The sequence below is a fragment of the Tenrec ecaudatus genome, chromosome 16 (assembly GCF_050624435.1).
Source record: "Tenrec ecaudatus isolate mTenEca1 chromosome 16, mTenEca1.hap1, whole genome shotgun sequence".
Classification (NCBI taxonomy): Eukaryota; Metazoa; Chordata; class Mammalia; order Afrosoricida; family Tenrecidae; genus Tenrec; species Tenrec ecaudatus.
Genome location: NC_134545.1, coordinates 48,089,029 through 48,106,291, shown reverse-complemented (window position 1 = coordinate 48,106,291; position 17,263 = coordinate 48,089,029).

Genomic DNA, 17,263 nt, shown 5'->3' with positions numbered 1-17,263 from the left:
CCAGCACAGAGCCCTCCCCTGAGCCTCGGAATGCAGCACAGAGCGGCACCCCTGAACTTCGAAACCCAGCACAGAGCGCACCCCTGAGCCTCGTAACTCACCACAGAGCGGCACCCCTGAGCCTCCGAACCCAGCACAGAGCGGCACCCCTGAACCTCGGAACCCAGCACTCAACGACACCCGTGAGCCTCGGAACCCAGCACAGAGCGCACCCCTGAGCCTCGGAACCCAGCACAGAGCGCACACCTGAGCCTTCGGAACCCAGCACAGAGCGTACCCCTGAGCCTCGGAACCCAGCACAGAGCCCACCCCTGAGCTTCGGAACCCAACAGAGAGCGGCACCCCTGAACCTCGAAACCCAGCACAGAGCGCACCCCTGAGCCTCGGAACCTAGAACAGAGCGCACCCCTGAGCCTCGGAACCCAGCACAGAGCGCACCCCTGAGCCTCGGAACCTTGAACAGAGGGCACCCCTGAGCCTCGGAACCCAGCATAGAGCGCACCCCTGAGCCTCGGAACCCAGCACAGAGCCCACCCCTGAACTTGAAACCCAGCACAGAGCGGCACCCCTGAACCTCGAAACAAATCACAGAGCGCACCGCTGAGCCTCGGAACCCAGCACAGAGCGGCACCCCTGAGCCTCAGAACTCATCACAGAGCCCACCCTTGAGCCTCGGTACCCAGTACAGAGCGGCAACCCTGAACCTCGGAACTCAACACAGAGCCCACCCTTGAGCCTGAGAACCCAGCACAGAGCGACAACCCTGAGCCTCGGAACCCAGCACAGACCGCACCCCTGAGCCTCGCCACCCAGCACAGAGCGCACCCCTGAGCCTCGGAACCCAGAACAGAGCCAACACCGGAGCCTTGGAACCCAGCACAGAGCCACACCCCTGAGCATCGGAACCCATCACAGAGCGGCACCCCTGAGCCTCGGGAACCCAGCACACAGCCCAACCCTGAGCCTCGGAACCCAGCAGAGAGCGGCACCCCTGAGCCTCGGAACCCAGCACAGTGCGCACCCCTCAGCCTCAGAACCCAGCACAGAACCCACCCCTGAGCCTCGGAACCCAGCACAGAGCGGCACCCCTGAACTTCGAAACCCAGCACAGAGCACACCCCTGAGCCTCGTAACCCACCACAGAGCGGCACCCCTGAGCCTTGGAACCCAGCACAGAGCCCGCCCCTGAGCTTCGGGACCAAGCAGAAAGCGGCACCCCTGAACCTCGAATCCCAGCACAGAGCGCACCCGAGCCTCGGAACCTAGAACAGAGCGCACCCCTGAGCCTCGGACCCAGCACAGAGCGCACCCCTGAGCCTCGGAACCCAGCACAGAGCCCATCCCTGAACTTGGAACCCAGCACAGAGCGGCACCCCTGAGCCTCGGAACCCAGCACAGAGCGGCACCCCTGAGCCTCGGAACCAAGCACAGAGCCCACCCCTGAGCCTCCGCACCTAACACAGAGCCGCACCCGAGCCTCGGAAACCCAGCACAGAGCGGCACCCCTGAGCCTCGAAATCCAGTACCGAGCACACCGGAGCCTCGAAATCCAAAACCGAGCACACCCAAGCCTCGAAATCACAATCCTCCCAGCCTGCAGGCCACGGCGTCCCAGCCCCTCCCAGAAATCCAGACCAGGAAGGCAGGCACAGACAGACCTCAAGTCCCGTACACCAGCAAGAAAAGGCGAAAAGACAGACACAAATGGATAGTAATACATTACCCGTGTCCCGGTGAGTCTACGAGTGTCCCGGTGAGTCCATTGAGTTCAGCCTGGCTTCCTCTCCAGCTCCGGGCCGTCTCAGGAGGGTGTTCGGCTCAGGGCCCCTGCCTTTTCAATTATCCCGCAGAGAGGTGTGGTAGATGACCCCTGGTCTACCCCATCGGCTGAATTGAATTTACCTAGCCTCCCAATTGGTGCAGAACCTACTCAGGTGTACCTACTCTTCCTGGCGGGAAACCTGAGCCTCTGAGCATGCGCAGTATACTACTCCTTCATGGGCAGGTAGCTCAGACTTCTGAGCATGGGCAATGGACGCCCCGGTCCCTAAGCTAGACTGCCTAACACTCCCCCCTGAAGAGATATGGACCCAAATTTTGGGGGTACTGGGCGACGACATCACTAGCTTCCTTCTGACAAAAGGGGCAAAGTGGGGTTTTGGCTCCATACCCTTCGTACTCTGTTAACAAGGATTGGACACCCAGGGCCAAGGATGGATAAGGGGATGGTGGTGCAGGAGACATTGGTACCCTGAGAACTTCTGGAAAAGCAAACCACAGGACAAAAATTTAAACAGTTTAAGTGAGACAAGCCTGACACTGGGAGATGGCAGTGCCCTTGAAGTTAGTGTCACAGGAAATAAAGTATTTAGGAAATAAATAAAAATCATGTCAGCCATGCCTGTTTGTTCACTGTAAGCACAGGAACAGGTTAAAAGCATCACAATTGTCCGCAAGGGGGTCCAGGGATTTGCCACTACTGGTTGCAGAGGGAGCATTCTCCGTTCATTATCCTGAGGCATCTACCCAGCCCATTAGACCCATCTTTCTCTTTACCTGGTAAGATGGGGGTGTGACCGGGGGAGTAACAAGGACCAAAAGTCAATGTTGGAGGAATTTCCTATTAAGGGGTTGTAAGCCTTTGATGGACCCAAGCTTAAAGCACACTGACGCTGATGGGGAAACTGGGGAGGATCTTTTGAGAAAAACTATACAGGGGTAGCATCCTTCGCTTTGCCAGGGATTCCTGTGTCCCAAACGTCAGGGGTTATGGCTTGTTCCCACACTTCCTCTGGGGGAATCTGCGGTCCCTCACTCTGAAGAATGTTAGGAGAGCTGTAGAGCAGGGGTCCTCAAACTACAGACCAAGGGCCACATGTGGCCCGAGGAGGACATTTATCCGGACTGCCCGGTGTTTGTGCCCGTTTTTTTTTTCTTTTCGTTTTGTTTTACTTCCAAATAAAAGACGTACATTTTAAGTAGCAATTTGTTCATACTTTTTTTTAATAACCAATAGTCCGGCACTCCAACGGTGTGAGGGACACTAAACTGGCCCCCTCTAAAAAGTTTGAGGACCCTTGCCAACAGTGTCTCCAGGGGTGACCTTGCCACTTGTACATACCTCCCTCCTTCGAAAGCATGCAGTGCCCCATGCACACCCAAAACTGTCCGTGGCCAGTGCCCAAGGATGTGAGCCCACATGGAGAACCATGAGCTCCTGTCTTGGTGACCATTGAAAGTCACTTGACTTCGGAGCGGGCCTTCTCATCTGTGCCCCCGGCTGACACACCCTACCCTGCCACCCTGCACCAATATGCCTTGCTGTTTTTGCTGACTGTTGATGTGAAAGTGCAAACCCTGGGCCCCCACCCCCACTTGGCTTCTCTGGGGCAAGAGATGGGGTGCAGTTTTAAGCCATTACAATCTCCAGAAAAGTCCAAGCTTGTTGTGTGTGGGAGGGGACTAAAGAGACCCTCGATTCAAGTATAAGTTATAGAAACACAGGGTCTTCAAGAGTACAAATTCCTCAGGAGAGGAGAGACAATCGGCTAGAGGCCATGCTGGCAACCAAGTATTTAAAGAGAACTAGAATTCTGCGTTGTGCAGTTGAAAACCACCCGCCGGTCTGCACAGCAGAAAGAGGAGAGATTCTCCTCTAGCAAGGAGTTACAGACTCACAAGTCCACAGGGACAGTTTTACCCTGTCCCACTGGATCGCTCTGGATTGGCATCGACCCCAAAGCCCTGAGTGACACTGGACTTGGAAAGAGGAAGCTGCCACAATAGCATGAGTGGCAGCAGATCAAGAGAAGCACAGTTGCAGTGGGACCATAGAACATGAGCGGCACATTGTTAGAAAGAAAAGTTGACAAGATTGGTTCAGGGAAGCAGCCACCTAGACAGTCAGGGTAAGATGCCAGATTTTGTGACCCCAGGAACCTCAAGGTTTTCATTCTCGGGGTTCGGGGTTTGGGGGGGGCGGGGAGAGGGCACAAGCCTGGGCTATCAAAGATAGAGGTTAACGTTCACTCTGAAACACATTCTGCCTGAGGGCAAGGCTTAGCAGGTGGTTGCCAAGTGGCCAGAAAGAATCCAATGGAGGCTCAATCCACTCAGACTCAGTCACAAGTTTAGGATGTTCACCAGAGGAGAGCCCTCTCTAAATGTAGTGTTCAGAAATGAAGTTCTAATGCAAAACAAACCAACAAAAACCAAAGAGAGTCCCTACCATCGAGTCCAGGATGACTCAGTCATCCTGGAAAAAGAGTAGCCTGTGAGTTTCTGAGTCTATAACCCCTTATTGGAGGAGAAACCTCCCTTTTCTCCCGCGGCCCCACTGGAGGTTTTGAACTACCAACCCTACAGTGAGCAGCCCACTGTGGCACCAGGCACCTAAGCTCCAATGCAGGAGGTGGCAAAAGCATCAATTGATGCTGGCACTTGCCGCCCCCAGCCAGCCAAGAGGCTGCAGACAAAGCCATGGCCTGTAGGCCCAGATTTTTTTGAACAGACCTGAGTTTCTGAAGAGAAACCCTTCAGAGAGGGTTGGTGGTTGAATGATGGGCTTTGCTCTGCATGGTCAGTGGTTCAAAATCACCAACTGTGTTAGAACATGGAAGATTCCACCCTGTCCTATAGGCTCACTGTGAGTCAGAATAGAACCAAGGGCAGTGTGTTTAGTTTGGAATTTTAGGTTCCTAAAGGAGACCTGGGAGCAGAATGGTTACCCACTGAGCACTTCCACACCACAAGCTGTTCCCCCCTAGCCCTCTGGGGTGAAGACAGGCTTGTTACCCTGGGAAAGAGAGTCTCAGATACAACACAAAGGGCAGTTCTACTCTGGCCTGTAGAGTTTAGAATAATCGGCTTCACTGGATGGCAGTGAGCTTCCTTGGAGTTCTGTTAGCTCTCTCTGGGGATAGATATAGCTCGGTCCTTGGCTCCAAGGCTAACAAAGAATTCACACCTGAGCCTGCCTTTGGATCCAGAAGAAGTTTCAGGTTTACACAGGTAACCACAGGGCCCCCCACCCATACAGCCTGCCTAGAAGAATCTCATAAAGACACTAGGTCAGCTCTGGGCGCCTGCCTTTTGAATTCACTGGGAGACGTGGTGGACAACCCAGGTAGACCCCCTCCCCCCTTTGGCTGTATTGAATCCACCAGGCCTTGGTGGGCCAATCCAGGAGCAGGGCCGACCAAGATGGACCTATCCTTCCTGTGGGGAAACCTGAGTTTCGGAGCATGCACTGTACCACTTGATGGGCCAGTAGCTCAGACCTCTGCGCATGTGTAATGGACGCCCCGGTACCTAAGCTAGACTCCTAAAACTCCCCCCTGAAGAGATATGGACCCAAATTTTGGGGTTACTGTGCAATGACATCTCTAGCTGCTTCCTGCTGACAAAAGGGGCGAGGTGGGCTGTTGGGTCCATACCCTTCGTACTCTGTTGGGAGGGATTGGCCACTCAGGGCCCAGGATTGATAAGGGGATGGTGGTCCAGGAGACACTGGTACCCTGAGAACTTTTGGAAAAACAAACCATCGGACAAACAGATAATCAGTGTAAGTGAGACAAGCCTGACACTGGGAGGTGGCAGTGTCCTTGAAGTTAGTATCACAGGAAATAAAGATCTTAGGAAATAAATAAAAATTTCCTCAGCCATGCCTGTTTGTTCAGTGTAAACACAGGATCGGGGTAAAAGCATCACCATTTGCCCCAGGGGGGTCCAGAGGATTGCCACTACTGGGTGCACAGGGAGCATGCTCCATTCATTATCCTGAGGTATCTACCCAGCCCATAAGACCCATCTTTCTCTTTACCTGGTAAGATGGGGTTGTGACCAGGGGAGTTAACAGGGACCAAAAGTCCATGTTGGAGGAACATCCTAATCAGGGGTCATAAGCCTTTGATGGACCCAAGCTTAAAGCACACTGACGCTGATGGGGAAACGGGGGAGGATCTTTTGGGAAAATCTATACAGGGGTAGCATCCTTCGCTTTGCCAGGGATTCCTGTGTCCTAAACGTCAGGGTTTATGACTTGTTCCCACACTTCCTCTGGGGGAATCTGCGGTCCCTCACTGTGAAGAGTATTTGGAGAACTGTACAGCAGGGGTCCTTAAACTACAGACCAAGGGCCACATGTGGCCCGAGGAGGACATTTATCCAGTCTGCCCGGTGTTTGTGCCCGTTTTTTTTTCTTTTCATTTTGTTTTACGTCCAAATAAGATACATACATTATATAGCAATTTGTTCATACTTTTTTTTTAATAACCAATAGTCCGGCCCTCCAACAGTGTGAGGGACAGTAAACTGGCCCCTTTGAAAAGTTTGAGGACCCCTTCCACACTGTCTCCACGGATGACCCTGCCTCTCCTAAACACCTCCCTCCATCTAAAGCATGCAGTGCCCCACGCACACCCACACCTGTCCGAGTCCTGGGCCCAAGGATGTGAGCCGACATGGAGATCCATGAGCTCCTGTCTGGGTGACCATGGAAAGTCACTTGACTTCGGAGCGGGCCTTCTCATCTGTGCCCCGGGCTGACGCACCCTGCCCTGCCACCCTGCAACAATATGCCTTGCTGTTTTTGCTGACTGCTGATGTGAAAGTGCAATCCCTGCCCCTCACCCCCACTTGGCTTCTCTGGGGCAAAAGATGGGGTGCAGTTTTAAGCCATTACAATCTCCAGAAAAGTCCAAGCTTGTTGTGTGTGGGAGGGGACTAAAGAGACCCTCGATTCAAGTAAGAATTGTAGAAACACATGGTCTTCAAGAGGACAAAGTTCTCCCGGAGAGGAGAGACAATCGGCTAGAGGCCATGCTGGCAACCAAGCATTTAAAGAGAACTAGAATTCTGCGTTGTGCAGTTGAAAACCACCAGCCGGTCTGCACAGCAGAAAGAGGAGAGATTCTCCTCTAGCAAGGAGTCACAGCCTCACAAGTCCACAGGGACAGTTCTACCCTGTCCCACTGGATCGCTCTGGATTGGCATCGACCCCAAAGCCCTGAGTGACACTGGACTTGGAAAGAAAGAGGAAGCTGCCACAATAGCATGAGTGGCAGCAGATCAAGAGAAGCACAGTTGCAGTGGGACCATAGAACGTGAGTGGCACATTGCTAGAAAGTAAAGTTGACAAGATTGGTTCAGGGATGCGGCCACCTAGACAGTCAGGGTAAGATGCCAGATGTTGTGACCCCAGTAACCTCAAGGCTTTCATTTTCGGGGGCTTGGGAGTGGGGGGGAGCGGGGAGAGGGCACAAGCCTGGGCTATCTAGGAGAGAGGTTAAAGATCACTTTGAAAAATTCTGCCTAAAGGCAAGACTCAGCAAGTGGTTGTCCAAGTGGCCAGAAAGAATCCAATGGAGGCTCAATCCACTCAGACTCAGTCACAAGTTTAGGATGTTCACCAGAGGAGAGCCCTCTCCAAATGTAGTGTTCAGAAATGAAGGTCTAATGCAAAACAAACCAACAAAAAACAAAGAGACTCCCTGCCATGGAGTCCAGAATGACTCAGTTATCCTGTAACAGAGTAGCCTGTGAGTTTCTGAGTCTATAACCCCTTATTGGAAGAGAAACCTCCCTTTTCTCCCGCGGCCCCACTGGAGGTTTTGAACTACCAACCTTACAGTGAGCAGCCCACTTTGGCAAGAGGGCTCCTAAGCTCCAATGCAGGAGGTGGCAAAAGCACCAATTGATGCTGGCAACTTGCCGCCCCCAGCCAGCCAAGAGGCTGTAGACAAAGCCATGGCCTGTAGGCCCAGGTTCTTTTGAACAGACCTACGTTTCTGAAGGGAAACCCTTCAGAGAGGGTTGGTGGTTGAATATTGGGCTTTGCTCTGCAACGTCAGTGGTTCAAAACAACCAACTGTGTTAGAACATGGAAGATTCCACCCTGTCCTATAGGCTCACTGTGAGTCAGAATAGAACCAAGGGCAGTGTATTTAGTTTGGAATTTCAGGTTCCTAAAGGAGTCCTGGGAGCAGAGTGGTTACCCACTGAGCACTTCCACACCACCAGCTCTCCCCCCCAACCCCTCTGGGGGGAAGACAGGCTTTCTACGCTGGAAAGAGAGTCTCAGACACAACTCAAAGGGCAGCTCTACTCTGGCCTGTAGGGTTTCGAATAATCGGCTTCACTGGATGGCAGTGAGCTTCCTTGGGAGTTCTGTTAGCTCTCTCTGGGGATAGATATAGCTCAGTCCTTGGCTCCAAGCCTAACAAAGAATTCACACCTGAGCCTGCCTTGTGATCCAAAAGTTTCTGGTTTACACAGGTACCCACAGGGCCCCCCACCCATACAGCCTGCCTAGAAGAATCTCAGAAAGACACTAGGTCAGCTCTAGGCCCCTGCCTTTTGAATTCTCCGGGAGACGTGGTGGACAACCCAGGTAGACCCCTCTCCCCCCTTTGGCTGGATTGATACCACCAGCCTTGGTGGGCCAATCCAGGAGCAGGGCCCACCCTGATGGACCTACCCTTCCTGTAGGGAAACCTGAGCTTCTGAGCATGCACAGTGTACCACTCCATGGGCCAGTAGCTCAGATCTCTGCACATGTGTAATGGACGCCGCGGTCCCTAAGCTAGACTGCCTAACACTCCCCCCTGAAGAGATATGGACCCAAATTTTGGGGTTACTGGGCGATGACATCTCTAGCTGCTTCCTGCTGACAAAAGGGGCGATGTGGGGTTTTGGGTCCATACCCTTCTTACTCTGTTGGGAGGGATTGACCAATCAGGGCCCAGGATGGATAATGGGATGGTGGTCCAGGAGACATTGGTTCCCTGAGAACTTCTGGAAAAACAAACCACCTGGCAAACGGGTAAACAGTTTAAGTGAGAAAAGCCTGACACTGGGAGGTGGCAGTGCCCTTGAAGTTAGTGTCACAGGAAACAAAGATCTTAGGAAATAAATATAAATTTCCTCAGCCATGCCAGTTTATTCACTGTAAACACAGGAACTGGGTAAAACCATCACAATTTTCCCCAGGAGGGTCCAGGACTTTGCCACTACTGGGTGCACAGGGAGCATGCTCCGTTCATTATCCTGAGGTATAAGGTACCCAGACAAAAAGACCCATCTTTCTCTTTACCTGGTAAGAAAGGGGTGTGACCGGGGGAGTTAACAGGGACCAAAAGTCCATGTTGGAGGAACTTCCTAATAAGGGTTCGTCAGCCTTAGATGGACCCAAGCTTAAAGCACACTGACGCTGATGGGGAAACTGGGGAGGATCTTTTGGGAAAATCTATACAGGGGTAGCATCCTTCGCTTTGCCAGGGATTCCTGTGTCCCAAATGTTATGGCTTGTTCCCACACTTCCTCTGGGTGAATCTGCTGTCCCTCACTCTGAAGAGTATTTGGAGAGCTGTATAGCAGGGGTCCTCAAACTACAGACCAAGGGCCACATGTAGCCCGAGGAGGACATTTATCCGGACTGCCCGGTGTTTGTGCCCTTTTTTTTTTTTTCGTTTCGTTTCGTTTTACTTCCAAATAAGATACATTCATTTTACGTTCAAATTTGTTCATAATTTTTTTTTAATAACCAATAGTCCGGCCCTCCAACAGTGTGAGGGACAGTAAACTGGCCCCCTTTAAAAAGTTTGAGGACCCCTGCCACAGTGTCTCCAGGAGTGACCCTGCCTCTTCTACACACCTTCCTCCATCTAAAGCATGCAGTGCCCCACGCACACCTACACCTGTCCGTGTCCTGGGCCCAAGGATGTGAGCCCACATGGAGAACCATGAGCTCCTGTCTGGGTGACCATGGAAAGTCACTTGACTTCGGAGCGGGCCTTCTCATCTGTGCCTCGGGCTGACGCACCCTGCCCTGCCACCCTGCACCCATATGCCTTGCTATATTTGCTGACTGTTGATGTGAAAGTGCGAACCCTGGGCCCCCACCCCCACTTGGCTTCTCTGGGGCAAGAGATGGGGTGCAGTTTTAAGCCATTACAATCTCCAGAAAAGTCCAAGCTTGTTGTGTGTGGGAGGGGACTAAAGAGACCCTCGATGCAAGTAAGAATTATAGAAACACAGGGTCTTCAAGAGGACAAAGTTCTCCCGGAGAGGAGAGACAATCGGCTAGAGGCCATGCTGGCAACCAAGCATTTAAAGAGAACTAGAATTCTGCGTTGTGCAGTTGAAAACCACCAGCCGGTCTGCACAGCAGAAAGAGGAGAGATTCTCATCTAGCAAGGAGTCACAACCTCACAAGTCCACAGGGACAGTTCTACCCTGTCCCACTGGATCGCTCTGGATTGGCATCGACCCCAAAGCCCTGTGTGACTCTGGACTTGGAAAGAGGAAGCTGCCACAATAGCATGAGTGGCAGCAGATCAAGAGAAGCACAGTTGCAGTGGGACCATAGAACGTGAGTGGCATATTGCTAGAAAGAAAAGTTGACAAGATTGGTTCAGGAATGCGGCCACCTAGCCAGTCAGGGTAAGATGCCAGATTTTGTGACCCCAGGAACCTCAAGGCTTTCATCCAGGTGGGGTGGGGGATTGGGGGGGTGCGGTTGCCCGGGGAGAGGGCACAAGCCTGGGCTATCTAGGAGAGAGGTTAAAGTTCACTTTGAAACATTGTGCCTGAGGGCAAGGCTTAGCAAGTGGTTGCCCGAGTGGCCAGAAAGAATCCAATGGAGGCTCAATCCACTCAGACTCAGTCACAAGTTTAGGATGTTCGCCAAAGGAGAGCCCTCTCTAAATGTAGTGTTCAGAAATGAAGTTCTAATGCAAAACAAACCAACAAAAAACAAAGAGACTCCCTGCCATGGAGTCCAGGATGACTCAGTTACCCTGTAACAGAGTAGCCTGTGAGGTTCTGAGTCTATAACCCCTTATTGGAGGAGAAACCTCCCTTTTCTCCCGCGTCCCCACTGGAGGTTTTGAACTACCAACCTTACACTGAGCAGCCCACTGTGGCTCCAGGGCTTCTAAGCTCCAATGCAGGAGGTGGAAAAAGCAACAATTGATGCTGGCAACTTGCCACCGCCGCCACCAGCCAGCCAAGAGGCTTCAGACAAAGCCATGGGATGCATGCCCAGGTTCTTTTGAACAGACCTTAGTTTCTGAAGAGAAACCCTACAGAGAGGGTTGGTGGTTGAATGTTGGGCTTTGCTCTGCAAGGTCAGTGGTTCAAAGCCACCAACTGTGTAAGAACGTGCAAGATCCCACCATGTCCTATAGGTTCATTTTGAGTCAGAATAGAACCAAGGGCAGTGTGTTAAGTTTGATTTTTAGGTTCCTAAGGGAGACCTGGGAGCAGAGTGGTTATACACTGAGCACTTTTAAACCACCAGCTGTTCCCCCCAACCCCCCTGGGCTGAAGACAGGCTTTCAACCCTGGGAAAGAGAGTCTCAGATACAACTCAAAGGGCAGTTCTACTCTGGCCTGTAGGATTTTGAATAATCGACTTCACTGGATGGCAGTGAGCTTCCTTGGGAGTTCTGTTAGCTCTCTCTGGGGATAGATATAGCTCGGTTCTTGGCTCCAAGCCTAACAAAGAATTCACACCTGAGCTGGCCTTGTGATCCAGAAGTTGTTTCAGGTTTACACAGGTACCCACAGGGCCCCCCACCCATATAGCCTGCCTAGAAGAATCTCAGAAAGACACTAGGTCAGCTCTTGGCCCCTGCCTTTTGAATTCTCTGGGAGACGTGGTGGACAACCCAAGTAGACCCCCCTCCCCCCTTTGGCTTTATTGAATCCACCAGGCCTTTGTGGGCCAATCCAGGAGCAGGGCCCACCCAGATGGACCTACCCTTCCTGTAGGGAAACCTGAGTTTCTGAGCATGCACTGTACCACTTGATGGGCCAGTAGCTCAGACCTCTGAGCATGTGTAATTCACGCCCCGGTACCTAAGCTAGACTGCCTAAAACTCCCCTCTGAAGAGATATGAACCCAAATTTTGGGGTTACTGGGCGATGACATCTCTAGCTGCTTCCTGCTGACAAAAGGGGCGAGGTGGGGTTTTGGGTCCATACCCTTCGTACTCTGTTGGGAGGGATTGGCCACTCAGGGCCCAGGATGGATAAGGGGATGGTGGTCCAGGAGACATTGGTACCCTGAGAACTTCTGGAAAAACAAACTATCGGACAAACAGGTAAACAATTTAAGTGAGACAAGCCTGACACTGGGAGGTGGCAGTGCCCTTGAAGTTAGTGTCACAGGAAATAAAGATCTTAGGAAATAAAAATCTCCTCAGCCATGCCTGTTTGTTCACTGTAAACACAGGAACGGGGTAAAAGCATCACCATTTGCCTCAGGGGGGTCCAGCGGATTGCCACTACTGGGTACACAGGGAGCATGCTCGGTTCATTATCCTGAGGTGTCTACCCAGCCCATAAGACCCATCTTTCTCTTTACCTGGTAAGATGGGGTTGTGACCGGGGGAGTTAACAGGGACCAAAAGTCCATGTTGGAGGAACTTCCTAATAAGGGGTCATAAGCATTTGATGGACCCAAGCTTAAAGCACACTGACGCTGATGGGGAAACTGGGGAGGATCTTTTGGGAAAATCTATACAGGGGTAGCATCCTTCGCTTTGCCAGGGATTCCTGTGTCCCAAATGTTATGGCTTGTTCCCACACTTCCTCTGGGTGAATCTGCTGTCCCTCACTCTGAAGAGTATTTGGAGAGCTGTATAGCAGGGGTCCTCAAACTACAGACCAAGGGCCACGTGTGGACCGAAGAGGACATTTATCCGGACTGCCCGGTGTTTGTGCCCTTTTTTTTTTCTTTTCGTTTTGTTTTACTTCCAAATAAGATACGTACATTTTACGTTCAAATTTGTTCATACTTTTTTTTTTAATAATCAATAGTCCGGCCCTCCAACAGTGTGAGGGACACTAAACTGGCCCCCTTTAAATAGTTTGAGGACTCTTGCCACACTGTCTCCATGGATGACCCTGCCTCTTCTACACACCTCCCTCCATCTAAAGCATGCCGTGCCCCAAGCACACCCACATCTGTCCGCGTCCTGGGCCCAAGGATGTGAGCCCACATGGAGAACCATGAGCTCCTGACTGGGTGACCATGGAAAGTCACTTGACTTCGGAGCGGGCCTTCTCATCTGTGCCCCGGGCTGACGCACCCTGCCCTGCCACCCTGCACCCATATACCTTGCTATATTTGCTGACTGTTGATGTGAAAGTGCGAACCCTGGGCCCCCACCCCCACTTGTCTTCTCTGGGGCAAGAGATGGGGTGCAGTTTTAAGCCATTACAATCTCCAGAAAATTCCAAGCTTGTTGTGTGTGGGAGGGGACTAAAGAGACCCTTGATTCAAGTAAGAATTATAGAAACACAGGGTCTTCAAGAGGACAAAGTTCACCCGGAGAGGAGAGACAATCGGCTAGAGGCCATGCTGACAACCAAGCATTTAAAGAGAATTAGAATTCTGCGTTGTGCAGTTGAAAACCACCAGCCGGTCTGCACAGCATAAAGAGGAGAGATAATCCTCTAGCAAGGAGTTACAGCCTCACAAGTCCACAGGGATAGTTCTACCCTGTCCCACTGGATGGCTCTGGATTGGCATCGACTCCAAGGTCCTGAGTGACACTGGACTTGGAAAGAAAGAGGAAGCTGCCACAATAGCATGAGTGGCAGCGGATCCAGAGAAGCACAGTTGCAGTGGGACCATAGAACATGAGTGGCACATTGCTAGAAAGAAAATTTGACAAGATTGGTTCAGGGATGTGGCCACCTTGACAGTCAGGGTAAGATGCCAGATGTTGTGACCCCAGGAACCTCAAGGCTTTAATTCTCGGGGGCTTGGGATTGGGGGGGTGGCGGGGAGAGGGCACAAGCCTGGGCTATCTAGGAGAGAGGTTAAAGTTCACTTTGAAAAATTCTGCCTAAAGGCAAGGCTTAGCAAGTGGTTGCCCGAGTGGCCAGAAAGAATCCAATGGAGGCTCAATCCACTCAGACTCAGTCACAAGTTTAGGATGTTCACCAGAGGAGAGCCCTCTCTAAATGTAGTGTTCAGAAATGAAGTTCTAATGCAAAACAAACCAACAAAAATCAAAGAGACTCCCTGCCATGGAGTCCAGAATGACTCAGTTATCCTGTAACAGAGTAGCCTGTGAGTTTCTGAGTCTATAACCCCTTATTGGAAGAGAAACCTCCCTTTTCTACCGCGGCCCCACTGGAGGTTTTGAACTACCAACCTTACAGTGAGCAGCCCACTGTGGCAAGAGGGCTCCTAAGCTCCAATGCAGGAGGTGGCAAAAGCACCAATTGATGCTGGCAACTTGCCGCCCCCAGCCAGCCAAGAGGCTGTAGACAAAGCCATGGCCTGTAGGCCCAGATTCTTTTGAACAGACCTGAGTTTCTGAAGGGAAACCCTTCAGAGAGGGTTGATGGTTGAATATTGGGCTTTGCTCTGCAAGGTCTGTGGTTCAAAACCACCAACTGTGTTAGAACATGGAAGATTCCACCCTGTCCTATAGGCTCACTGTGAGTCAGAATAGAACCAAGGGCAGTGTATTTAGTTTGGAAATTTAGGTTCCTAAAGGAGACCTGGGAGCAGAGTGGTTACCCACTGAGCACTTCCACACCACCAGCTCTCCCCCCCAACCCCTCTGGGGGGAAGACAGGCTTTCTACGCTGGAAAGAGAGTCTCAGATACAACTCAAAGGGCAGTTCTACTCTGGCCTGTAGGGTTTCGAATAATCGGCTTCACTGCATGGCAGTGAGCTTCCTTGGGAGTTCTGTTAGCTCTCTCTGGGGATAGATATAGCTCGTCCTTGGCTCCAAGCCTAACAAAGAATTCACACCTGAGCCTGCCTTGTGATCCAAAAGTTTCAGGTTTACACAGGTACCCACAGGGCGCCCCACCCATACAGCCTGCCTAGAAGAATCTCAGAAAGACACTAGGTCAGCTCTGGGCCCCTGCCTTTTGAATTCTCCGGGAGACGTGGTGGACAACCCAGGTAGACCCCTCTCCCCCCTTTGGCTGGATTGATACCACCAGCCTTGGTGGGCCAATCCAGGAGCAGGGCCCACCCAGATGGACCTACCCTTCCTGTAGGGAAACCTGAGCTTCTGAGCATGCACAGTGTACCACTCCATGGGCCAGTAGCTCAGACCTCTGCGCATGTGTAATGGACGCCGCGGTCCCTAAGCTAGACTGCCTAACACTCCCCCCTGAAGAGATATGGACCCAAATTTTGGGGTTACTGGGCGATGACATCTCTAGCTGCTTCCTGCTGACAAAAGGGGCGAAGTGGGGTTTTGGGTCCATACCCTTCGTACTCTGTTGGGAGGGATTGACCAATCAGGGCCCAGGATGGATAATGGGATGGTGGTCCAGGAGACATTGGTTCCCTGAGAACTTCTGGAAAAACAAACCACCTGACAAACAGGTAAACAGTTTAAGTGAGACAAGCCTGACACTGGGAGGTGACAGTGCCCTTGAAATTAGTGTTACAGTAAACAAAGATCTTAGGAAATAAATATAAATCTCCTCAGCCATGCCAGTTTATTCACTGTAAACACAGGAACGGGGTAAAACCATCACAATTTTCCCCAGGAGGGTCCAGGACTTTGCCACTACTGGGTGCACAGGGAGCATGCTCCGTTCATTATCCTGAGGTATAAGGTACCCAGCCAATAAGACCCATCTTTCTCTTTACTTGGTAAGAAGGGGGTGTGACCGGGGGAGTTAACAGGGACCAAAAGTCCATGTTGGAGGAACTTCCTAATAAGGGGTCGTCAGCCTTAGATGGACCCAAGCTTAAAGCACACTGACGCTGATGGGGAAACTGGGGAGGATCTTTTGGGAAAATCTATACAGGGATAACATCCTTCGCTTTGCCAGGGATTCCTGTGTCCCAAATGTTATGGCTTGTTCCCACACTTCCTCTGGGTGAATCTGCTGTCCCTCACTCTGAAGAGTATTTGGAGAGCTGTATAGCAGAGGTCCTCAAACTACAGACCAAGGGCCACATGTAGCCCGAGGAGGACATTTATCCGGACTGCCCGGTGTTTGTGCCATTTTTTTTTTTCGTTTCGTTTCGTTTTACTTCCAAATAAGATACATACATTTTACGTTCAAATTTGTTCATACTTTTTTTTTAATAACCAATAGTCCGTCCCTCCAACAGTGTGAGGGACAGTAAACTGGCCCCCTTTATAAAGTTTGAGGACCCCTGCCACAGTGTCTCCAGGAGTGACCCTGCCTCTTCTACACACCTTCCTCCTTCGAAAGCATGCAGTGCCCCACGCTCACCTACACCTGTCCGTGTCCTGGGCCCAAGGATGTGAGCCCACATGGAGAACCATGAGCTCCTGTCTGGGTGACCATGGAAAGTCACTTGACTTCGGAGAGGGCCTTCTCATCTGTGCCCCGGGGTGACGCACCCTGCCCTGCCACCCTGCACCCATATGCCTTGCTATATTTGCTGACTGTTGATGTGAAAGTGCGAACCCTGGGCCACCACCCCCACTTGGCTTCTCTGGGGCAAGAGATGGGGTGCAGTTTTAAGCCATTACAATCTCCAGAAAAGTCCAAGCTTGTTGTGTGTGGGAGGGGACTAAAGAGACCCACGATTCAAGTAAGAACTATAGAAACACAGGGTCTTCAAGAGGACAAAGTTCTCCCGGAGAGGAGAGACAATCGGCTAGAGGCCATGCTGGCAACCAAGCATTTAAAGAGAACTAGAATTCTGCGTTGTGCAGTTGAAAACCAACAGCCGGTGTGCACAGCAGAAAGAGGAGAGATTCTCCTCTAGCAAGGAGTCACAGCCTCACAAGTCCACAGGGACAGTTCTACCCTGTCCCACTGGATCGCTCTGGATTGGCATCGACCCCAAAGCCCTGAGTGACACTGGACTTGGAAAGAAAGAGGAAGGTGCCACAATAGCATGAGTGACAGCAGATCAAGAGAAGCACAGTTGCAGTGGGACCATAGTACGTGAGTGGCATATTGCTAGAAAGAAAAGTTGACAAGATTGGTTCAGGAATGCGGCCACCTAGCCAGTCAGGGTAAGATGCCAGATTTTGTGACCCCAGGAACCTCAAGGCTTTCATCCAGGTGGGTTGGGGGATTGGGGGGGTGGGGTTGCCCGGGGAGAGGGCACAAGCCTGGGCTATCTAGGAGAGAGGTTAAAGTTCACTTTGAAACATTGTGCCTGAGGGCAAGGCTTAGCAAGTGGTTGCCCGAGTGGCCAGAAAGAATACAATGGAGGCTCAATCCACTCAGACTCAGTCACAAGTTTAGGATGTTCACCAGAGGAGAGCCCTCTCTAAATGTAGTGTTCAG